Source organism: Carcharodon carcharias, chromosome 10 (assembly GCF_017639515.1).
Source record: "Carcharodon carcharias isolate sCarCar2 chromosome 10, sCarCar2.pri, whole genome shotgun sequence".
Lineage (NCBI taxonomy): Eukaryota > Metazoa > Chordata > Chondrichthyes > Lamniformes > Lamnidae > Carcharodon > Carcharodon carcharias.
The window spans coordinates 135,877,687-135,903,856 of NC_054476.1; the positions used below are offsets into that span (position 1 = coordinate 135,877,687).

Below are 26,170 nucleotides of genomic sequence, written 5' to 3' on the forward strand. Positions count from 1 at the left end.
CCAATCCCCCTCCTTTGCCTGTACCCAGGAATCCCAATCCTCCCCTTGTTTGAGCCAAGTCTCCCTTACTGCCATTATAAGATATAACCATATAGCTTCTTGTACCTACAATTAACAAGTGATGGTAAAAGGGCAAGTAAAGAAACAAAAGATGGCTTTCGAGGAGGTGTAAACAATAGTAGAACAATTACCAACAATTACCGGCCAAGAAGATGACGTGAAACTGTTGAATTCAGTGTTGGAGGTGCTGTTCCTTCAGCTTCCGTTGAGCTTCATTGGGACAGTGTAGGAAGCTGAGGACTGAGATTGGGAGTGGGACAGAGAATTAAAATGGAAAATGACCAGAAGCTCAGGGTCATGCTTACAGATTGAATGGAGGTGATCAGCAAAATGATCACCCAATCTGTGTTTGGTCGCAGCAGTGGAGAGGAGGTCACATCATGAAGGTCAGATACAGTATTTTGAATTGAAAGAGGTACAAGTAAATCACTTCTTCACCTGCAAGGAGTGTTGGGGATCTTGGAAGGTGGGAAGTGAAGGGATGAAAGTGTTGCAACTCCTGCGTTTGCAATAGAAAGCTGCCATGGGAAAGGGAGGGGATGTTGGCTGTCACAATTTAGATAGCCAAGTGGTGAAGGATAGAACTGGAATCTAGTATTTACACACTTAGGTTCAGTGTTACCCCAGAACCATACCTGATATCCAAGAGTGGATATGGTGCAAGGATGTCCCCATTCCAATCTGCTTTAACAAAATGTGAATTCCTATTCTGTGTTGATCGGACAGTGTGGCACTAAGCTTACTAAGACTCCCGTGTTTTTTTTAATTCATTCACGGGACGTGGGCTTCGCTGGATGGGCCAGCATTTATTGCCCATCCCTATCAGCTTCATGGCACTAGTTGAACATTGTTTTGTAGTATCAAGAATTTAGGGCAAATTTAGGACAGAATTACTGCAGAAATGATTTAGCCACAATTTATGAGAGGCTTATGCACTTGATTCCTTGTATTTAACGCTCCACTAAATGACCCTCCATCTCTACACAGGTTTTCCTCCTTTATACCTCATTCTCTGCTTAAGCTATTGATTCTGACTGGACAGCTGGTCCCTGTGCCTGCAGCTCTCTCGTGCCTCATCCAAGCATCACTGTCCAAGTTGAGAACAGATAGAGACCTGAAGTCACATCATGGAATACAGCATTTTTCTGAAATTTCACTTACTGTTCTTCTAACAAATGCATCAACTGTTCATTTTAGCAGTTGAAAGCCTTCTTTCAAGCAGGAGAAGAATTTCAAATGTTAATTTTTCCATGGTGTCAGCTCGGCTCAGGTCAGGAAGTTGTGGGTTCAAGTCCAATCCCAGAACTTCTAATGTACCGCTGTGTCACAACCTGCAAGGCTGAATGTCAGATCGCAACCAGGGAAATGATAGAGGAGCTACAACTCGTTCCAGTGTCTCTAAGCAAAGGAAGAGAAAATTAGCCAAGAATGTTGGAGCATGGAGTGCTTTATCAGAGGGAATTGTTGAGGCATGCTTTAAGGGAATGGAGAGAAACCATTAGAACCAGAGCAAGATACAAAACTATGGGAAAAGTAGAAGACAATAGGGTTTGGGTGTTGACAATGGTTCGGTTGGTAGTATTCTTACTTCTTTATTAGAAAGTTGTTGGGTTCAGTGCCACTTAAGCACAGCATCTGGGCTGACACTCTAGGGTAGTGCTGCTTTGTTTTTAGATGAGATGTTAAACCAAGGTCCCACCTGAACTTTCAGATGGATATAAAATATTACAACGCACTATTTCAAAGAAGCACAGGGCCAGTTTCCCCAGCCAACATTTATCCATCAACCAACATTACTAAAAAAAAATGATTACCTTGTCTTTATTACATTGCTGTTTGTGGGACCTTGTTGCATACAAATTTCACAAAATCAAGATCTTGGTTTTCCTGATTGCCTGATTACCCCTGCCTAAGTCTTGGATCAGTGCTTCTTATCCCCATAGCAGCCCAAACAAGCTAAGGAACTGACTTTGGAAATGTAGCTGCAAGTTGAAACATATGTCCTGAGGAGAAAGGAGAAAGAAAACAGGGAACATCAGTACTAGGGCAACGCTAGAATGTATTGTTATGGTCAGGAGAGAGACAGACAAACCGCTCTGATTTCCTCTTACCACCTGTCTGTAAGCAAAAGTTGTTTTGAAAGGTGTTTATTTTTAAAGAATAGCCTGTGTCATGTTTTCTCAATCCCTCCGTTTTTGTGGTCCAATTTTACCAATAATCGACAGCAAACTTGAGTTAGGATTAACTCAGAAGGTTAGTTTACTTTCTACATTCAAACTTGCAAAAGGAATGTTCGCCACATCCCACTCTGCACCCACACTATAGAGGGTGGGTGGGGGTGGGGGGAGCAGAAAAGAGAAAAGGAGTTTTAGAATACAAGGACCACAGAAAATGAATAGTAGTTCATGTGAGTTCCAGAGTCCAGGGTCAGAGTCCAATGAGCAACTCTTTCATGTATTTCAAGGTCAGCCAGTGGAAGACCGGAGTTCTAGGATTTGCAGAGTCTGTTCTATAGGCGACAGTATGAAATCTTCAAGCAAGAGGCTTGGTGGGCAGGCTGTTGTTCTTCTGGAAGAAGCCTGCTTCTTAGTGGCTCACCAGTTGAATATTAAAACAGCAGACTGTCTGTGAAGCCCAAAGATGTAATGTTAAAAATGTCCAAGAGGCCAGAGGCTTGGGTCATGTGACATGGCCTATTACTGGTTAACTGCAGCTTAACAATCAGTTTGTGTGCTTCAGGCCAGAATTCCATTGTTTTTCCTTAGGAGAAAGACAAGGTGGTTAATAGCATCTCTTCCAGTATAATGAGTTTTTGTCTCCCCCTTTTGTAATAGTTCAGGATGGGGGAGCCAGTTTGTCTACACTTCCTCTGCTTTTGTTGATTACAAGGAGTTTGTACAATAAAATGTGAAGTTCCAGAAGCTGAGAAAATAACTATTTTGTTCTTGAAACTCCTGGGGATAGCTCTCAGACAAATAGCCAACCCTATGGTCAGGTGACTTGCAGCAGCCATCTTTTCTGTGTTCAGCAGAAAAGTCCTTTTTTATAAAAAAAGCAATAAGGATATAAAGTTTTGAACATACAGTATTGGGTATATTTTCATGTTGTAGGAACACAACAGTATTATTAAGGACATAGTAACAGAGACATCACAATATGATTATGCAGAGTCAGCACTATTTTATGGAAGGGAAATCATGTTTGACAAATCTATTTAAGTTTTTGAGGATATAACTAGTAGGGTAGATAAAGGGGAAACAGTGGATGTTATACATTTGGATTTTTCAGGGCATTCAATGAAGTGCCACAGGAGAGGCTGTTACACAAGATTAGGGATCTTGGAATTGGTAGTAATATATTAACATGGATTGAGAATTGGTTAATGGACAGGAAACAGAGAGTAGGAATAAACGATTCATTTCAGGGACAGCAAGGTGTAACTAGTGAAGTGCCCAAGATTTAGTGCTTGGGTCCCAGCTATTTACAATCCATGTCAGTGACTTAGGTGAGGGGACCATGTATAATATATCCAGGTTTGCCAAAAATACATAGCGAGATGGGAAAGTAAGCAATGAGAAGGCCACAAAGCAGCTGAAAAGTGATATAGGTCATTTAAGTGATTGGGCACAAAGATGTTTGATGGGGTGTAATAAGGGGAGGTGTGAAATTATCCATTAGGATAGGGTGAACGGAAAAGTAGAATTTTTTTAAAAGATGAGAGACTGGTAAATGATGCTATTCAGGGAGATTTGGAGTCCTTGTTTTCAAATCACAGAAAATAAAAACAGAGGTACTGCAAGCAATTAGAAAGGCAAATGGTATGTTAGCCTTTATTGCAAGGGGGTTGGAGTATATGAGTAAAGATTTCTTGCTGCAATCATATAGGGCCTTGGTGGGACTACATTTAGAGTACTGTGCATAGTTTTGAACATAAGAAAAAAAGAAATAGGAGCAGGAGTAGACCTTAAGGCTCCTAGAACCTGCTTCATTATTCAATATACTCATACTGATTACTTACCTCAACTCCACTTTCCTGCCCACTTCTCATATTCTTTTTTTCTCTGAGAGATCAATAATCTCAGTCTATTATTCAATCTTATTGAATGATGGAGCAAGCTCAAGGGGCTGAATGGCCTACTCCTGCTCCTATTTCTTATGTTCCTATCTAGACTTAATTTTACTCAACAATGGAAAATCCACACCCCTCTGGAATAGAGACTTCCAAAGAGTGACAAATCACTCTCTGGGTGAAGAAATTTCTCCTCATCTCAATCCTAAATGATCGACTCTTATCCAAAATTTGTGTCTCTGTGTTCTAGATTTCTCAGCCAGGAGAAACAACCTCTTATCTTGTATGTATCAATGAGATTACCTCTCATTTCTCTAAATTCCAGAGAATATAGACCTAATTTACTCAGCCTCATCATTGGACAGACCTCTCATCACAGGAACCAATCTAATAAACCTTCGCTGTACCACCTCCATGCAAGCACATCTTTCTAATATATGGGGACCAAAACATCACACAGTATTCCAGGTGTGGTCTCACCAAAGCCCGAAACAACTGTAGCAAGACTTCTTTATTCTTGTACTGTAATCCTTTTGCAATAAAGACTAACATGATATTTGTCATTCTAATTGCTTGTTGTACTTGCATGCTAACTTTGTGTTCCTTGTACAAGTATACCTAGGTCCCTACGAACATCAATATTTAAAATGCCTTGCTTATTTTGCGTGGCACCTTTTTGAATGTCTTTTGAAAAACCAAGAATATTACATCAATTGACTGTCCATTATCTATCCTACTAGTTACATCCTCAAAAAGTTCTAATAAATTTGTAAAACATGATTTTCCTTTTGTAAAACCATATTGGCTTTGTCTGATCACATTATTATTTTCGAAGTGCATTGTTATGACTTCCCCAGGAATAGATTCTAGCATTTTACCAATGACTAGTGTCAAGTTAACTGGTCTGTAGTTTTGTTTTCTCTCTTCCTCCTTGTTGAACAGTGATGTTACATTTTCTAACTTCCAGTATGCTGGGACCATTCTGGAATCAAGGGAATCATAACTAGCGTATCCACTCTGCATGTGGCACTTTTTACAATTCTAGAATGTAGGCCATTAGATCCTGGGGATTTATTGGATTTTAGTCCCTTAAGTTTCTCCAATAAACTTTCACTGCTGATATGAATTACCTTACGTTCCTCACTCTTATTAACCTCTTGGTTACCCAGTATTTCTGGTATGTAATTTGTGTCTTCTACGTTGAAGATAGACAAAAAGTATTTGTTCAATATCTCTGCCATTGCCTCTTTACCGTTGATAATTTCTCCTATCTCCACCTCAAATAGACCAAATGTTTACTTAAGCTACTCTCCTCCTTTTTACATACTGGTAAAAGCTTTTACAATCCATTTTTATATTCCCGGCTAGTTTACTGTTGTTCTATTTTTTCCCTATTTACTTTAGTTGCCCTTTGCAGGTTTCAAAAACTCTCCCAATCCTCAGGCTTACTACTATTCTTTGCAACATTATAATTTTTAATTTTATACTATCCTTAACTTCAAAAGTGAGCCAGGAATGGATCTTTCTCACTGAATTTTTGTTTTCTAATGGAATGTATTTTTATTGAACATTTTAAATTATTTCTTTAAACAATTCCCACCGTTTATTCACTGCAATACATTTTCGTCTATAGGGTTGCCAACCCTTAAGGATTGGCCTGGAGTCTCCAGGAATTGAAGATCAATCTCTGGGACACTGCTGTGTGCAACCCTGGAGAAAAATCATACGGACATTGAAAAAGTTGGTTTTTTTGATGTTTTCTTTGAACATTTCTCCTTACCAAATATAAAAACATTGAAAATGGAGGAAAAGTGCTGTTTGGCTGGCAGTCAAGCATCATCCAATTGGGTAATGAATCTTTTTGCTTTCCAATTGTACATGGAAGGCAGTGTGCCAAAAGGGTGGATGTAAAAACAGAAAATGCTGGAAATACTCAGTAGGTCTGGCAGCATCTCTGGAGAGAGAAACTGAGTTCACATTTCAAGGTCATATGACTCTTCTTCAGAGGGTTTATTATAAGGATGGATGTGTTGGCAGACTAAAGGTTGGAATGTGGGAGCAAATTATGTAATGAAACCTCTAGGAATACATTTAAACACAGTTGGCATCCCTACTAATCAACCTTAGCCTGTTCCCTGCTGGTATCGACACAATTCACTTTGTTTACCTAACAAAGGATATACTTGCCTTGGGCAGGGGGTTCATTGAAGATTCACTAGATTAATTCCTGGCATGAGAGAGTTATCCTTCAAGGGGACATTGAGTTGAATGGGCCTGTATTCTCTGCAGTGTAGAAGAAAGAGAAGTGATTTCATTGAAGTGTTTAAAATTCTTAGTGGGCTTGACAGGATAGATGCTGAGATATTGTCTTCCCTAGTTGGAGAGTCTAGGACTAGGAGGTCATGTAGTCCTAGGATAAAGGGATCAACCATTTAATGCTGAGATGAGAGGAGAAATGTCTTCATTCAGAGGGTTGTGTGAGTCTTTGGGATTCTCTAGCCAGAGAGGTGTGGATGCTCAGTGACTATATTCAGTACAGACATTGATGGGTTTTGGGGCACTATAGGCAATCATGGAAATGGGAAGAGCAGGAAAATGGAAGTGCAGCCATGACCTTACTAATTGGTGGAGCAAACTCTAGGGCCCATATGGTCAACTCCCACTCCTGATTCTTGAGAAAAGAAATCTTCACTTGTGTCATTTTCATCATGGAATCAAACAATATGTAAATGCATTGTGGCTGTGTTCCGGTGCAGCATGGCAGCATTCAGACAGTTAACTGAATGGCTATCAAAGTGAAGAACAGAGAGGTGAGTTCAATTTACTTATCAGCTGTCCGCTGTACTGCGCAGCCTCTACTCTGTAAAGTTAACTCCTGGACATGTTTTTTTAAAAAAAACGCATTAGGTATTTAATGTTTGCAAAGGAGCATTTGAGCGGCTGACGATTCGGGATTACTGCTGAATGCGCAAATTATGCTTTGTGGCAGGTATGTATGTGGTTTCTCTTTACCGGCACGGAATGATGAGCTACAGACAGTGCAGTCGGCCATTTGGTGCGCGTGTGTATATCTGTCTCTTTCTATCAGCCCCGTGGGAGGATCACATGGCTCTGTTTAATCTACACCCTGAAAGGAAGGGCACATGAAAACCCTGCAGAGGCTTTAAATCCTGCAGATTAACGAACATGGCTATTTAATGCAGGTTTTCACTTTTGCAAACCTGGCTATTTTTTTTCTCCACACCAACGACACAGGTTAACATTAGTCTTCATAAAAGGATTAAGAAAGAAAAATCGCCGGAATGGTCCCCTAATTCACGGCATAGTTAGTTCGATAATGTGCGCGACCTCCCCGGTGTATTTTATAAAGCACAACTGAGTGGGGTTTATTTTTTTGATGGGGGTGGGGGAGGAGGAAGGATGTTTTAATGTAAGAAATTGACGCGCGCGGTTTCACGCGCTCTTTCTTGTCAATTTCGCTGCTCCCCCACCACCCCTGATTTCTCCTCTTGTCAATTTCAAGGTGCCGTAATTTGGCGAAAAGAATGGGACATGTGTGTGTGTGTGCCTTAATCCGTATGTAAATTACAGCCAATGAAGGAGTGTGTAGGACTGGAGCTGGGATTAGCAGGGGCGAATGAGTTTCTGCTTTACTGGGATTAGAGAACAAAGGCTAGTCTGAGCAGAGCCAGCAAAAAAAAATCTGCCAAACCTCCTTCAGTGCCTAGTCTGCAATCAGGACAAAAAGATACCCCATTTATTATTTTTTTTTCTGTATCAGAAAACACTTCGGATTGTACATTTCAAAAAAAATCCAAAAACTCTAAATCCGGACTGCTCTAAAGGAGAAACTAGAACGTTGGGAAGTTTTTTTTTTAAATTATTTTTTTAAAAAAAAACAGAAGGAGCTCCTGTGTGTTTGTGTGTGTGGTTTTATTTTGGAAGAAGATCAGCGCTGTGGTGGGTCGTCTAAATTTAAAGGTAACAACAAAAAGAAACAAACAAGAACAACTTGTCACAATGTTTCATATTTTTAAAGATACATTTTGTATCCTGCGGCGACACGTGACTCGCTGGGTCAGACTGCCAGAGATCAGTCAGTGAGGGTTTCACTTGTCTTTTCAGGGGGAGGGGGGCTTTTTTTAATGGATGCCACTGTTTTAATTAATCTGACATTTTCTCCGCGGCACCCCTTCCCCCACTGGCAGCTCCTGGTAGTTCCAGCTCCGACCTGTGTGCAGCGGTCTGCTCGCTGTGCGTCTAAGACAAGTGTCCGTAGGCCGAGACTCCGCAACTGTGCCTTGGTCATTCACCACCAGTCGCCCACCTTCTCCCCCTCCCACCCCCTCCAATTCCCGTCAATTTGCACACTTCACCTCGCTGTCCGTTTCCGCAGTTTGTGGATGATCTGGAGTTTTCAACGAAACCCCTCCCCGCCTCACCAAAGGAGCCCGATGACTATTCCCAATCTTCACTTAAACATCACTGCTGCAAAGTGCCGGATTTCACCAACTTGGATTGTGCCAGCCTTGTTTATTAATTATATTCGCTGCATTGCATTGTCTGAAACCTTTACCTTGTTTTTAGTTCAAGTTTTTGACTTGGCACTGACCACGTCCGTTTGATGTCGGTTCAGTACATGTGTTTTAGTTGTGCTTCCTCTGACTTAAGTCTTTTTCTCAAAGTGTGAACTCCAGGGGTTCCTGAAGGTCATCAACTTCTCGTATTTTTTTCTGATGTTGACCTGGATGTTATTTCCATAGTTGATCTTAAAGCAACAGTTTCTGCAGTGATAGTGTTGTATCCCCATGAGTGGCTGACACTGTTTCAGTATTTAAGAAGGGGTCCCTGGGAGTGTGCCCAGCCTTGCTTGGGCTTCTCAGGAAAGTCTTGCTATTTCATTGGGTTTGTGCCCAGGTACACCAATATGAATCTCTGGGAATGTATCAGTGTTTGCAGGCAGGTGCAGATATTTGCACAAGAATGGGGTTATCATTGTTTGTAGGGAATCTCTTGGCTACTAATGTAATTGTTGGGGTCTACCTCAGGGACTGGAGATGTGTAAGTGTGATGCTCCCTCCACTGTACTCCCCTTGAACAACAATTTCCTTTTGAACATGAATGAAATTATTAATTTGTGACCAGGTGCATTTGTAATAGAAAGAACTTGACTTTAAATAATGCCTGCAGGAAGTCCTAAAGTGGTTTACAGCCAATTAAGTACCTTTTGAAGTGTAGTCACTGCTGTAATATGGAAAACACAGCAGCTGATATGTGCACAGCAAGCGCAAGATCACTTGTTTTAGTGATGTTTGTTGAGGGATAAATGTGTGCCAGGACACCAGAGAAAGCTCCTGTTCCCATGACCTTAGAAATGCAATAGCATCTTTTACAGTCACCTTTAGAGGGCAGGCAGGGCCTGGGTTTAACTCATCCAAAAGACAGCACATCTGACAGTGCAGCACCCCCCCCTCCCAATACTGCTCTGGAGCATTAACCCAGATTTTGCGTTCAAGTCTCTGGAGTGGGACTTGAATACACTCAGAGGTGAAAGGGCTGATCAGTGAGCCACAGGAAATAGCTAATTTTGTACAATGATGCAGGACTCTTGTTACACATTGTTGTCGAGGCTAAATGTAAACTGCCATTTATTTGTAATGCAGAAAGTGGATGCTATGAATCTGTTTGTTATGAAGTCCTCACATTCCTTGATGCTGTACATGATATAATTTAGGTGTAATCTTTGCTTGAAGCACTTCTGAGTTTTGCAGACTCTCCTCTTAACTGATGGTTAATGCAAAGATTTTTTCATTGTTTCCTTCAGTTTCTCATGAGGTGTATTTGATATCAATGCAAATGTGTAGTGGAAGAATCATAATTAAGCCAATATGTTTTAGCACTCTGTGACACTTAATTTATTGTCTCAGATTGCTCTCACAGTATTTTACTGCAGATTAAAATTCCCAGTGCAGATCCAAGTTTGGGAGGACAGCTTCTGCCTGGATCCTTTTGGCATTTCAACTGGATGTGGCACACCACCCTTTAGACTTGCTGAAGTCTGAATTACAGCTTTCCATTTATATGTCCTCCATCGTTTTAAGCCCTCCCCCCAACTTTAGTACACAGAATTCTCTGTCATGGTGTGTACAAGTGAGCTGTTCATTGACCTCTGTCAGTACTGCTTAGATAAAGAATGCCGTTAAGCCCAGAATTACAATCCTAGCATCTCCCTAATTCTCCATTAAGTATCCAATGTACTTGAATAAGGTCCTCTCTGAGATTCTCTCTTTGAATCTGAAGACCCCAGGTTTATTCCTCCTAACTCTTCCCCTCTGATGCTGAGGATCAATCTTGTTGCTCTTCATGACATGCCCCCTGGATCCTTGTTGGCCCTCCATGTCACATTAACCAGAGTTGTACCAGGTCACTGCCCAGTTTTAACATGACCTGTGGGGGTTTGAACTGATTTGACCGCAACCTATTTGCCTTGTTTATTGCAACACAACATTATTTGTATATGGGTGAACAACAAGCTAGCAGACACTCCCTTGACCAGGCACTGGATATTGGAGCACTTTCAGGTTTTTGTGTTGGTCAGACCAGTCCAGTTTATTAAGTGGGTAATGATGGGGACTAATCTGCATTCTATCCCCCTGTGATAGTTCATATTGCATCATCAAGCTTGCATAGCCCTTCCTAAAATTAATGTTACTTCTGCTGGCCAGGCTTCCAAGTTAAAATTGCCTGAGTTGCATAAATGGTTTTGAACTGACAATCCACACTGGCAGAAGTTAGTCAAAAACTTACTTTGCTGGCCTCTTGAGTTTTGGGGTTCTGTGGAGAGATATGAAATTGGGCTTAAAGAAGAAGGCAATGTAATTTTTTTTTAAAAAATTATTTAAAGAGATTGTGTCATTTTGGAAGAGACCCTTAGTAAAATGAGGGCCTGAATGATCTGCTCTACAAAAATCACCTGATTTTGCCTGCAGAGGGAAAAGTGATTTGGTGTATAGCCCAGTTAAGCAGTCTCAGTATAAACCTTCTAATTTCCCCTTCACTCAATCTGCTGCAATATAACCCAATCTCACTCCCAATCCAGAAGATTTTCATTGTAATTGGCCTGGCACACGTTTCTTCCTTCACCTTACATCACTTCACCTTGCCTCACTCCCAGGAAACTACAAAGCTCTGAGGGCTATGGAATCTTTTGACAAGATGCATAATGTGTGAGAGCGGCTAGATAGTTCAGCTGATCTTCCAGTCTGATGTTTTTGTATGCTCATTCATTGTACAAATATCTTTGCTGTATTTAGTGTTGCATGTTTGCTTTTTTGGTGTTGGGTAGTCACTTGATTTTTACTTATTTTTATATTTTGTGTTGTTGAATCTTCAACAAAGCCTGGTCTTTATAAAATGTGAATCTTGATGTGGGCATAGTTAGGGGTTGGATTTGCTTTTTGCTATTTTAGTGGTGTAATGATGGAATGAGTTGTGTGCAGATAAAAAGATCAGTCTCGGAGAGATTAAACACCATAGTTACATTGTTCAAATACCACGAGATTAGTTTCCTAGGAGATGGATACCGGTCGCCATGGACACAAGGGGTCCTGGAATTAGGATTGCGATTTTTCATCCTTGTCACGCAAATCTGTGTGTGTGTGTGTGTTTGTGTTGGGAAGGTCAGCTGGGGGTTGACACGCAAAGATGTTGAGGAGATCTGCACTGCGTCTTGGGTTAGTTGCAGACTGTTGAATGCTCCGTCAGTGACACAGCAGCAGCATCTTCTTGCTTGTAGTTATAGCATCTTCATCCCTCAGCAATGACATTCTTTCACTTACACCTAATCTCAAAGACACCAAGTCTCTGTCTGTCTCTGTCTGTCTGTCTTGTAACTCTCCATTGTCAGCAGGAGCTTTTCAGGCCTACTTGTGTTTATTGATTCTTTTGTGCAATGTATTTATTAAGGGGTTACGGGTCCAAATATTGACTGTCTCCTCATTCTTCCTTAGCTAGGTTCTTTTTTTTAAAAAATGGTTTTTAAATTTTTGCAATTTGAAATGAGTTTCTACTCCCACCCCGAACCCTCCCGACTGCCTCCCCCCAGGCTGGGTATTGTTGAGTCAGAGTGATGGCAATAATTAGAGGCTGTTATCTGGAGTAATGTGTCCTGTTCTGGGCACCACACTTGAGGAAGGATGTGAAGGCATTGGAGAGAGTATAGAGGAGACTCACAAGAATGTTTCCAGGGATAAAGAATTGTGGCAATGAGGATAGATTGGAGAGGTTGGGACTGTTTTCCTTGGAGAAAAGAAGGCTGAGAGAAGACTTGATAGAGGCATTCAAGATCCTGAGGGCTATAGGCAGGGTAATTTGTGAGAAACTGTCCCCAGTCAAGGGAGCATCAAGAACGAGAAGGCACAGATTCAAAATAATTGGCAAAATGAGTAAGAGTGATGTGAGGAAAAAAAGTTTTCACCCAGAGGGTGGTTGGAGTCTGGAATGAACTTCCTGAGAGGGTGGTGGAGACAGGTTCGATTGAGGTATTCAAAAGGGAATTGGATTGCTGCCTGAAAAGAGAGAATGTGCAAGGTTATGGGATAAGGCAGGGGAGTGGGACTGGGTAAGAATGCTATTTCAGAGAGCCGGTGCGGATTTGGTGGGCCAATTGGCCTCCTTCTGTACTATAAAGATCCTGTCACATCTATTGTTTTACTGGCAGCACCAAGGGTACAAGAATCAATTTGAAAGTGGACAGAGCACACAGCTACAGTCCGAAGAGCCCATCAATAAGCAAAGTGTTAATTTTGGAGGGATAGTAGGGATACCCCTCTGGTTTAGATGTAAATCTAGGATTTGGCAGCTTGCTGGCAGAAGGGTTGTACATTTGTTGCATCACTGGTTAAAAACGTTGCTTCACCTATAGTTTGCACTTTGCTATATGATCTCAGCCACAGGCACTACTGTAACCTCTTATCCAACCAACACTTCATTCATCACAGTCTGGCTGCCAAGCTTTCAGCTGTCTGGGCTCTGAGCTCAGAAATTCCCACACTAAATCTCTTCACCCATCTCTCTCCTCCTTCAAAACACTCTTACCTCTCGCCTATCCTAATGCCTCCTCCTTTGGCTCAGTGTAAATTTTGTCTAATTACGCTTCAGTAAAGAACTGTGGGGATGTTTCTCTACGTTAAAGGCACCATATAAATGCAAGTAGTTGTTGTTATAGTTGGCCACAGCAAACCTGGGCTAGTGAAAGAAAAATAGCTGTGGTTCCTACTTCTATCCTCATCCAGTGAAACCTGCTGGAAAGACCATGTATGTGGATATGGGGTCAGACACAGCTCAAATTCTGCCCATAGCTGAATGGTTAGCCAATATTTTCTGACTGTACTTGCATAAGAAGATGGAAAGTCAGAATTTGAAGAACTGTACCCCAACAAGGAGTTAATGCTTTCCAAAGTGCAGGAGCGAAACCAAGACAATAATAGTGGGGGAAGGCATAACTTTGATTAATACCACTGCAGAACTGGATGATAATTTGAGTTGCATCTCGCAGGTCCCAATTATACCAAGAATGATCTTTATTTGGCTGTTACCTGCTGATGCTGGTTAGAATGTTTTCAGATGTGTTCAAAAAAGGAGGGACATTCCTACAATTTAGTTAATATTTTGTTTTGTTTCTGTTGTATAATATAAAAGATGCCGGTGAGGCTGATTATTCCTGTTTTACCTTACTCCAAAATGTTGGAGATGCCTCTTCAATAATAAGTATTGTTTTTGCTAGGTTTCATTCCAGCCTTTCCCTTTGCACTCATTCCTGCTGACCTGGCTTTATTCACAGTTGTGTTGGGCAGAGATTGGTCTGAAACTGCTTGCCCCTTAGTGACTAATTGCTCAGGGTGAAGTAGCTCCACTTCTATCTATGGTCTTCAATCCAGAGAGAATTTTGCTTAAACAGTGGATTATCTGAAATTTTCTCTAAAAATATTATCAAAAATATGAATCTACAGTAGACACTCGTATATTGGGGGACAATGGTAAGGATGTATCGCAAAGTGATATCAATCACCTTAGAAAATGTTACAAAGAAAATAGGAAGGTGTAAAGTTGTTACATTTTGAGGGTCTTCCTGAAGGTGCAAACTCTCAAGAGTTTTAACATGCTCTCAAATGTGTTGGAGTCTAGAGTTATGGCTACCACATATTATTCTCCAAAATTTATTCTGAGCTATTGGACATAATTTGATTGAAAGAAAGCACGATCCCCAACATTTATCCTGCACTTTAATGTTGTTATCAGACCAAACAAGAGCTGTAGTAAGACACAATACAATATGTTACTAATTTTCAACACATTTAATTTAATGTGTGATTATAGAGTGGTGTTACTGAACTACAATGCCCCTGTGTACGCCATATAATTTTACACTAGTATAACATTGCTGTCAAAATTATTGTAAATTTAAATATAATTTTCAATTTTCTTTTAAAAAGAGCAGTGTCTCTTGATCCTAGATCATTCTGATTGTTGACTTAAATTGCTAGTGATTGCTTTGATGTAAATGATAGGGTTTTACTGTGATCTGAACAAACTACTTGTGTGTCCATTTTGAATGTCTGGTTCCATTTTAGCTAATGGACCCATTTGTCTGGAAAACTGTCAACTGGTGAATCATTGCAGCTGTACAGCTGAGAGTCCTGGTATCCGTTCTAGCATTGGTCGATTTATTCAAATATTTCTGAGTGTAGCATTGTGGATTGTTTTTCTGAATGTTTCCTTATTAGTTTGTCTGACTTCAAAAGAATTAAGGGGTTAAATGCAGGTCTCCAAAGCAAAGCTGCAATCCATGTTGTTTCTGCTGCTTGATCAGTCAGAAGCGTCAATTCTAATTCTGTGCCTGAGGGAGGTGACCTTGTTTGATTGGATATGATACGCCAATATTAAACGTGGTACAAGAAGACAAAACATGCCAAATTCACCAGTAACTTATAACATTTCTTCAAAAGTAGTTCTAATGAAGTGCAATTGGCCTATTGCAGATATTTTCCAATGTGCATTGTTTTATATTATATTTGGCATTTGTTGAATCCTGTAATTATGTTGTAAAAATATAGATCTTGTAGTTTCAAAAACCTGAGCTGAGTTTGGTAAATGGCACCCTGAAGTGAATTGGTAGAGTAGTGCGAGAATACATATAATCCAGTAAACCGATTACTGCAAGTAGGATAATTGTTAATCCTTGAATCATGTAACTCTACAAGAGCAGTTGACTGAAAAGGCACAGTTTCTAAACTTCAGGAGACATGGTACACTTGGAGAGACAGCTGTTGTGCTACTGAGACTGAATGACTACGAGGAATTGTATCTATCTTCCAATACATTTTATAAATATGAAATTTGAGAGCGGCTATCACACTCCAGCTATCAAAAGTATCTTAAAAATAAACAAAGGCATGCTGTTTCTTTTGACCTGGAGCTGGCACTTTGCAAGTGGCTGGTAATTTGCAAACTTCTCTCACCAAACACTTAAACCTGATTGAGCTAAGGATCTATTTAAATCATTTTCCTATAGGGAGTACCTGAGCAAGTGACCTTGGGGATTGGACAAGTGAGCAGCCAAACATCTCAATCTGTATTAGGGGATATAACATTTCTTATTAAATAAGACAGTCCCACTGATGTTAAAACATTTGTATATATGTTGTACTAAGGCAATATCATGTGATAAACTTCCTTTTTCCACAGAGGTATAAAACCCTATATTACCCAAGGCAGGGTTAGTAATGTGCCATATCCAAGAAGCTGTAGAGAGCTCATAAGATAGTATCTTGATTGCGAATTGCTTCAACAATAAATCATGGGAAGTGGTGCTAAGAGAAAAAGCTTTGACTGAGGAGTGAGCAGCAATTTCCACACAGCTCAGGTATGCACTGGGTCCCCTATGGTTTATGTACACTAGTTATAAACTGTGGGAGGATACTTGTAAAATTTGCTGATGTCAGTGTGGATTGCTGCCAGGTGTACAACATAGGTTGAGGGAATTGGGCAAGTCAAGTTGACGATTGGGGAAGGGTGATAGGATTTTCATGTGGATAATTTTGTTTTCATTCATTTGAAATGCTTAGTCCTATCTTAGGACAGGTTGTAGCTCAGGTTGAGTCCAGAGCCAATTAGGAGCGGAAAGCAACTCAGGTGGTTTTTCATTGCCTTCCTTAGAGTGCCTTCTCCAAAGCTAAATAGCTCTACCTACTCTTTTTTTAAGAGAAAGTGGTGGGGAGAGGGTTGCTGCTGGAGATTAATCCACTATTCAGAACCAGGTCTGAGCCTTTTGTTATATTGCCCTCTCTGCTGCCCTCTCTGTTGGGGAGGCTTAAATAAAGTTAGTTCAATAAAGGCTGCCCATTGTGAGTCCACATGTTAATCTTTTCTCAGTGCAATGCACAGCAGAAAGATGACGGCAAGGCCTGGATAAAATTATTTTCTACACGTCATTTGAGAAGTTAAGGACTGGAGAACACAACTTTGAAACTCCTAAAGTTGATTCTGAGGAAGTTTGAGCAATTTGAAAGATAGTTGTGTGTGTGCACATCATGTTCAGGTGCAGTGAGTCAGGACTGAGTATGTAATTGAGCAAATGGCACTGAAGGCATATTTGGGGACAATGGGGGAATTCAATCCTAACAAAGAGGACTGGTGTAATTACAAATGAAGGTTACACATTTGGCTGATTGCAAATAAAAAATAGGTGAGGAAAATGTTTGCGTTACTACAATGAGGCCAGATGCTTTTGAGGTGGTGTCTAACCCATGTTATCTGTGAGATGCCAGTACTATGGACTATTCTGAAAATAATGTAATTCTGGATTCATTATGGTGCAGCTAAGAATGAGATTTCACTGAGGGTCACATTCAGTGAATGGAAGCATTTGCCAAGTGAGACTGTTGCAGATTACATTCTTGAGACAAGGAAACTCCCATTTCACTATGGGTATGTTGGGAACTCCGAAATCAACCTTAGAAATGTGTTTGTAGGAGGCCTAAAGAATCATAAAATCCAGGCCAGGTTTCTGACCAAAGGTAATAAGCTGATGTGGAACGAGGCCTGCAATGAGCCATAGCCCTGGAAAAGGCAGAAAGTCATAGCTGCAAATTGCAAGGGTGGGGGGGTGTTCTTTTCCTGAACCATCAGGGGGAGGCCCACCAGATTTCAGCAAGATCAGGCCATGGTAGCCGGGCTCACAGTCTGTGTCAGAAATTTAGAGGCTACTGTTGCCATAGTTGCCACCGACCATTTAAAAGTCCCCATTCCCGGTCAAAGTGTTATGCCAATGGGAAAGTTGGTCATAGCCAGACGGCATGCAGGAGAAGAGGAAATGGTCCTGCTCCAGGTTGTGGGAAAGCTTCGGGTCATAGCCATGCACCAGACTGAGGTCATGGTAGATCTAAAGCTAGCTCAGGAGTCTGGAAATCATTGAATGCATATATGATATGGAAACAAGTTGATATTATCAAGCAGGAAAATTTAAAAGTTGTACTCAATCAGAGAGCAAAAAAAAAAGCACGTGGAAGGTGTGAATAAAAGGGTTGAAGGTGCTGGAATTATACCCATGGTAAAAACGAAAGTTGGAGATTCATAACTTGCTTTCATCATGGATACGGATGCAGCTGTGTCTGTTATCTCTGAAGGAGAGTACAAGAAATCTTTAAGCCACATTCTTTCATGCAAAACTGGTTTGAAACTGACTAGTTGTGGGAGAATCTAGAACTAGGGGGTCACTATTTAAAAATATGGGGTTGAGGAGAATTTTTTTCTTAGAGATTCTCTTCCTCAAAAGGTGGTGGAAGTAGAGTTTTTGAATATTTTTAAGGCAGAGTTAGATAGATTCTTGATTAACAAGGGGGTGAAAGGTTATCAGGGGTAGGCAGGAATGTGGGGTTGAGGTTACAATCAGGTCAGCCATGATTTTATTGAATTGCAGAGCAGGCTCAAAGGGCTGAGTGGCCTACTCCTCCTAATTCATACGTTTGTACATATGTATGTATAACAATATTCCAGGGTTAGGTAAAGTTAGTGTTCGGGTGGAATATGATGATGCATCATTTTACTTGTCACTGGTAATAATAGGAGCGAACAAAGTCTCCCTGATGGGAAGAAACTGGGCCAAGTTATTTACAGTGGGAATCAGTAAGGGCACATCTGTCATTGAGGAAGTGTTAAGACAACACGAAGTGGCCTTTGAGCAAGGAGGAATTGAGTGATAAAAGTAGGCATCACAAGGCCAAAGTCAAGATAAAGAACAATGTACAGCTGACATTTTGCAAGACTAGGCCAATCCTTTATGCATAGTTAGAAGCAATAAGTAAAGAGCTGAATAGATTAGAAAGAACAGAGACAGTTAAGAAGTTGAAAAGCAGTGAATAGACCACATCTTTGGCGGTAGTTCATAAAGTAGATGAGTTTGTTCGGATTTGTGGAGATTACAAGCAAACAGTAAATAAGGTGGTTGAGTATGATACTTGCCTGCTGCCTACCAGTGAAGATTTGTTTTCTAATTTGGCCAATGAGAAGGTGCTCAGTAAAGCCGATTTGTCAAATGTGTATGGCAGATCATGGTGTATAAAAGTCTAGTTGGCGTGTAAGACAACCTAATTATTTTGCCCCCAAAAAATCCTATTTTTGCACATACTTGGCGTATAAGTTGACCGCCCCATCCACCTTTTAGCCACGACATGCTATACTCACATTAGTTGTCAGCCTTAATTTTTCACCCCACAACTGGATGTTTTCCTTACTGATACCTTATAACTGGGCACAGAGGATTAAGTTGGTGATGCAGGCTGTGTTGCAAAGATGTGCAGGAGTTTAAGACACACCCACAGACAGCAGACACAGCATGGCAAGTGACAAAGATGGCGACCACCCATACCAATGCTAGTGGTTCACTTTTATATGCAGAATATAATTCAACCCCCATTTTTGGAGGGATTTTTTGAGGCTTCAAAGGTTGACTTTGGATGGATTATTTGAGGCTTCAAAGGTTGACTTAGATGCCAACATCTATGGTATTTTCAATTCAAATTAGCTAACAGGAGCAAGGAACTGCTTACCATTCATTCACACAAAGGGTTGTACTGGTACAAAATGCCTGCTGCTTCCCACAGTTTTCTGGAGCGTCGCAGATCAGGTACTAAGTGGAATGAAAGGGTGTGCTGCCTTTTAGATGACATTCTAATTAGCAGTAAGACAGAGAAAGAGCACATTGTAACGTTGAATTAAGCCACGGATTAACTTCAAAAATATGGCATCAAAGCTAAAAAAACTCGTGTTGCTTCATGGTATCAAGTGTAACATACCAGGGTCACCAAATAGATGGTGAAGGTATCCACACAATGCAGGAGAAGATTGATGGGGTCTTGAAAGCAAAGAGACCAGAGAAGAAAGAAGAACTTACACAACAATCCCTATGAATGTTCTATTATTCCAAGTTATTCCCCGATTTAGCTAGTGGATTCTCTTCATTGTATCAACTGCTTAAAGATGGAATAGATTGGGAGCAGCCTGTGAAGGGTCAGAAAGCATTTGAAGAAAGTATTGACCAGTGATACTGTTTTGAACAACTATGATCCCCCCAAAAAAGTTGGTATCAGCATGCGCTGCCTCACCACATGAGGTTAGGTGTGGTGTTCTCTCACATATGAAAGATGGTGTGGAGAAGCCTGTAACAAATGCTTCACGTACTTTAATTAAATTAGAGCAAAATTACTTCCGTTGAGAAAGAGGCAAGAGCAATCATATACGGTGCTACCAAGTTCCACAAATACTTGTATGGTAAGAAGATCACCTTGTTAACTGACCACCAAGCCCGTACGATCATATTTGGTTCAAAGAAGGGAGTACCATTCCTCATGACAACAAGACCTCAGAGATAGGCATTGATTTTCTTTACCCATCAATATGATATTAAATATAATAAATCAGCATGCAAATGTAAATGCTCTTTTGAGATTTCCAGTGAAAACTGATTCATTTCTAGCCACTGAGTTACCTGTGAATTACTTTACATACATTAATGACATGCCAGTGTCTGCCAGAGAAAAGGGTGTAGTGCTCAGTAAAGTGCTCAATTATGACGTGAATGGCTGACTTAAAGAGTGTGATGATGAGAATTTGTGTTTCACCATAGTCTTGATCTATACTCAGTTCATTTCTGTCTCCTATGGGGTTCAAGAGTCATTATTTCAATGCGTTTTAGAGAAATATTGTTAGAAGAACTTCATCAAGAAGAACACACAGGGATAGTCTGTATGAAAGCAGTACAAGAAGCTATTTTTGGTATCCAAAGGTAGATAGAGATACTGGAGAGTTGGTGAACAAGTAATCAAGTGTGTCTAGGAATGAGAAATAACCCAACCAAGATTCCTTTCATTCCTTAGTCAAATACAAGAAAACCATAAGAACAAGTACAGGTTGATTCAATCATAACAAGCGGATAAATGTTGAGCCTATGCCCAATAACCACAAGTGCCAAAACAATTAAGGTTTTGAGAAGTTGATTTGCAGTTTATGGCTTGCTAGAGGTGTGGTATCAGACAATGGTCCACAGCTTATGTCAGAAGAGTTTGAAATATTTCTGAGTAAGAATGAAGTCAAACATGCTCTAATATCACCATATCACCCAGCATCGAATGGTGCTGCAGAAAGAAGTGTACACGTTGTAAAGAGATCTTTGCTGGAGTACTTGCTAGGTGATAAGCTGGGCAGTAACTTCCATGTTTCTCTTTGACACAGGCTAGATAATTTTCTGTTCTATTACATAATAGCCCCATAGTCTCCAACAGGCCACCCACCTTACATGTTCAAGTTTAAACACTCCTAGGGGAAAGTTTAGTTTGTTTAAGCCTGATGTCAATAACAAAGTAAGAGAAAGGCAAGACCAAGTGAAGATGAATCATGGTACCTCAGGCATGAAACTTAGAGAGTTCAGTGCTGGTTAGAAGGTCATGATGAGATGCCATCAAGGTGATGAGGAAAAGTGTGTGCTAGGAGTTATTGTAAAGAGACTAGGTGCATTAACATATCTAGGGAAGATTGCAGGGAAATTGCAGTATCATGCAGATCATTTGCTTGAAAGAGGAACTCTGACAAAAGGAAACCTCCTATAGTCCAAAATTCCTCCTACAGTCCCAAATAAAAATCAAAAAGAAACTGCATGTTTGCCAGTATCACAGAATCCACTGGAAGAGCCAAGTGAGTCAGTGTCTTTGATTAAAACAAATCAATCAATGTCACAGTCCAACCATTAAGTGGAGCTGGTAGTCAAAGCTGGAGTTCAGGTTTGACACAGTTGGAGATGTCGAGACAGCAGAGCCAAGTGAATGGAAATGGAAGGAGACACACAGACAGAAAGAGAAAGAAAACAAATAGGTTAATTTAAAGCATGTAGGGAGGATATCTTGTCAAATGATATTTTTGTTAAACACATAATGGTGTTAAGGAATTCTTTTCATTTACATGCAAATTACTCTGGTAATTTTGGTCACATGTTTTGGTTGTGATTACAGTTAAAACAAATGATCAACCCAACCTGTTAAATTTCAGACATTATTGATATTGGCTTAGTCAAATTGTAGTTTGGGAAATTATGTCCCATTTTACATTTTGATGTATAGGTTGCTTTTTTAAGTGGGCAGTGATGTAGTATAATGCAAAATCTGAGGATTTTGTTCTATTGCCCTCTCTGTTGGGGAGTTGTAAATAAAATTCATTCAATAATGGCTGCCTGCTGCAAATCCACATGTTAACCTTTTGTCAGTGCAATACACAACACAACACATCGGCCTCCACTCACTAGGGTTGTCTGGATGGGGCCTTAAGGCTCGGAGGAGGGTGTGCTATTGCTGATCCAAGGGCTCACTCTGAATATATAGTCATACATGTTAACTTAGGCAACCTGTATACATAATGGGTGTGTATTGACACAGTTGGGAAAAGAGATGAAACAGAAAGTATTAGGCCAGTGTGAGACTCCTAAGATGGGTTAATGGTCACTGGAATACACTTTAGGTAGACATTCTAATATTGGGATAAATTGCTTAAAATTCAATTTATATAACAAGTTACTTTAACAAAAAGCTTAGTCAAAGAAATAACTTAAAGAAGAAGCAGAGAGACAGAGAGAGGTTAGGGAGGCAATTCAAGAGCCTACAGGCAGCTGGAGACACATGGCCACTGGAGATGAAGTGAATAATAACAGGGGCAGATAAGAGGTCAGAATTGGAAGAGCGCAGAGATCTTTGAGGGTTATGGACCTGGAGGAGGTGACAGAGTGATTGGGAAGGGCAAGACCATGGAGGGATTTGAAAACAAAGATAAGAACTTTAATCGAGCCATTTCCAGACTCGGGGCAAATGTAATTTCATGAGCCAAGGGGTGGTGAGTGAATGGGACTTGGGTCAAGTTAGAGTAAGGGCAGCAGAGTTTTGGATAAGTTTAATCTTAGAAGTGAGACACCAGCCAGGAGTACATTGGGATAAAAACAGAAAATGCTGGAACATCTCCGCAGTTCTGACAGCATCTGTGGAGAGAAACGGAGTTAACATTTCAAGTCCAGATGACTCTTCTTCAGAGCTCAGAGCTTCAGGGCTCTAAAGAAGAGTCATACGGACTCGAAACATTAACCTTGTTTCTCTCTCCACAGATGCTCTCAGACCTGCTGAGTTTTTCCAGCGTTTTCTGTTTTTATTTCAAATTTCCAGCATCCACAGTATTTTGCTTTTATCTTAGTACATTGGGCTAGTCGAGTCTAGAGGTAAGAATAGCATGGAAGAAGTTTCAGCAGCAGATGAGCTGAGGAAGGGGCAGAGATGATCAATGGTCTGGAGGCGGAAGTAGCTGGTCCTGGTGATGGAAAGTGATAGGGTGTCAAGTGACAACATTCAGAATATTGTGTGCGGTTTTGGATATCGTTCCTGTAAATGAGAGTGAATTCTTTGGAAAGGGTTCAGAGCACAAGCAATGATGACTCGGGGCTATGAAGAGAAGCCTACAACATTGAATTTGATTTAATTGAAAGGGAACATGATCCAGATTTTAAAATGCTGTGAGGAATGCTAATGTACTTAAACCAATTATTTAACTTCACACCAGAAGACACAAGTACAAAGTAACAGCCTAGAACCAGACATGGATAGAAAAGTTTTCAACAAAGGCATTTAAGCATACAGATAGACTCTCATCAAAAGCATTTTATTAAAAAAAGGGGCTATATGAATAAAGGGCTATATATTATAGACAGGATAAAGAACTGCAGGATAAATTATGATAGCGTACAGGAATATAGGCTTCAATCCTGCTGTTCATTCAATATCTATTGAATGAAAATTGAGCAAGACTGATTAATCCAGACTAATATCTGAAAACTTTTTAATTACCATCAAATGTTAGCGAAAAGTTTGGTCAAGTTTTGTGATTGGCCTATTATTGACCTTTCTCAGGAGTAGAGAGTCGACAGTTGCGGATCGTGTTGGAAGGGGCTGGACTCGAGTGACCTTTCCATACTTTATTCATGCCAGTTGTTGCCTTGACACATACTTGATTATTTAGTTTTATATAGGCTATTTCAAAATTATGTAAAGGAAAAATTCCTCGATAAACAAATGCAAGATAACATGTTGATGGTCTGAGACTTGGGTAAGGTCATGTTGTTTTGCTCTTATAGTGAATTTTGGAGGCTTTATTATTGGCAAATGCGATACTTTCTATCTTGTTACCATTGTTAACTTGGAACAGGTAAAGAAAATCTCCCACCAATCCACCCCAACAATATTTCTTGGCCCTGATCTCAACCTAATTTTGTATGAGTGTGGCATTTCCCATTTTCCACATCAGCCAACCCTGTTCTCTCTGAATATGATTGCCAGTTAGCACAAAATTGTGGGCTTTTTTTTGTTGTGGGCTTATGACCACAAGGAACTGGTTTGATACCAAATTCGCTTCACTTTTAAGTTAAAATACAGGCTGAATATAATGGGAACATAGGTATTATTAGACAGGAAAGACAAAAGTCCACCTAGTTTGCCTTCTACTAACCTGGTAATTGCGTAGTACAACAGTAATTTAGTTGTTGACTAATTATAGCAATCAATCTGTCAATTATTCTACAACAACCCCAGGTACGACATGAGGAAGCCCCCGGTGGTGGAGCTATTAGCTTTGGGAACCTTAAAATTCTAAGTTACAGTTTTCCCCCGCTTGCATTATAATGCCTGCTTTGATCTGATCTGGTGCATTTCACACTGAGGTTCCTAACTTTTGCAGCACATGTACCTATTCATTGGTGATGTCATCACCTCTGGGCCAGTTATGGCAGTTTCAACGCACAGCTAGTAATCTGGCCTTGTTGCCATTTTGGTAGAGATTTTCTGACTTCAGGAAGGAAAAAGCTGATATTGTTTGGCGAGGTGCTACGTAAATTACACATCCTGTTGACTGCCCGGAGCATAACCTTGACCACTAGATGCCTAGCTTAGTAAATACTAGCAGCCGACAACTGTTATGCTGGAGAAAACTGGTGCCGAGTGGCCTGGAGTTGTGAAGAGAGAGAGAGACAGGGAGAAATGAAGAGAACAATTTAAAACTTGCTGCCTGCTGGTAATAGAATGGGTGAATGATTAAAACCTCCCAGGTCACTCACCCTGAAGTCATATAGAACTGACTGTCTCTGCTGAACTGAGTGGTGAGCATGTCTGGCTGCAATTTTTACTCGGTGGTCTGAACAGGAAATAGCAGTCAGTTTCTGGCCAGGTCAGGCCTGGCCTGAGGAAGTGGGTTCAGGGAAGAAAAAGCCCAAAAGTTCATTTTCGTTTCAAAATTTTCTCAAAAAGCATTGCAGACTTTTGCTGCAATGGCAACCCTGCCAGATTACATAGTGCTATGGCTGAGCAGCCAATCCATTTATTTTCTTCCCTGTGAAATTTCCTGCTGCTCCCGGGTGGGATGTTGGTTTAAAAATACTGTACCCTTGGGTCTCATTTTTGGAGCAGCAGATGAGTTTCTAAATCCCATCTCTGCCCACCCACCGAAAGCTGGACCATGGTTAAAACCAAAACCAGAGACCTGAGGAATCCAAGCTGAGTTGTGTTTGTGCTAACTCGTTACTTTAATTGAACACCTGGAGAGAAATCAGTGGCACTGCCTCATTTTTGCCATGCGCTTGATGCTTGTATTCCAGCCCTACAGGAAAAAGGTTTCTGCCTGGGCACGTATGTTGTAGCTCCTCTATCAGCCAACTCGGTCTACTCAGGTTGGCATCTATGCAAAATTAGTCACTGCGGACATGCAAGAAGTCATGGTACAGTAGGTCTGAAAGCAGTGGTTTAACTGAATTGTGTAAGATAATTGAGTAACTTTCTCCCCGTCGAATTCATTTGCCTCCAACACTTATTCTATTTCTATTATGTACTAATTTTAAATAATTTTAGTCAATTGTAGTTTTTGATTTTAAAATTATGATCACTCTTTATTGCTTGCCTACCCCAAATGCTCATCTGAAAGGGGCATTGTCTTTTTTTTTGCAAAAAAGGATATTTAGCTGAAAGAAAGTTTATTTTGAGCTTCAAGTCTAGGCTTCACATTTTGTTAGGTCAGAGAAACCACAGCCTAAGAATGTTAGCATAGTGGTTATGTCACTCGAACAGTAATCCAGAAGGCTGGACTGAAGATCTGCAGACATGAGTTTAAATCCCACCACAGCAGGTGGGGAATTTAAATTCAGCTAATTAAATAAACCTGGAGTAATAAGCTTTGTTTTCCCCTTTATTATTTCATGGGATGTGTGTGTCACTGACAACACCAGCATTTGCTGCCCATCCCTAATTGCCCTTGAACTGAGTGGCGGCTTGGCTATTTCAGAGGGCAGTTAAGAGTCAACCACATTGCTGTGGGTCTGGAGTCACATGTAGGCCAGAACAAATGTCCTTCAGGGAAGGAAATCTGCTGTCATCCTTACCTGGACTTACCTTATCTGATCTGGCCTACATGTGA

The 26,170-nt window shown here is 40.6% G+C and overlaps 1 protein-coding gene across 9 annotated transcripts in view; it reads left to right on the forward strand.

Moving 5' to 3' along the window:
* Positions 1-7,064: 7,064 nt before the first annotated feature.
* Positions 7,065-26,170, forward strand: part of gtf2ird1 (GTF2I repeat domain containing 1) — a 198,028-nt gene continuing 178,922 nt past the window's right edge. For 8 of the 9 annotated variants that reach the window (XR_005944285.1, XM_041198275.1, XM_041198284.1 and 5 more), the window contains exon 1: positions 7,795-8,110. The gene's annotated coding sequence lies outside the window, so the exon portion shown is untranslated. Of the gene's footprint in view, positions 7,119-7,794; positions 8,111-26,170 lie in introns of those variants that run through there. The other variant, XM_041198276.1, reaches the window with a different exon arrangement.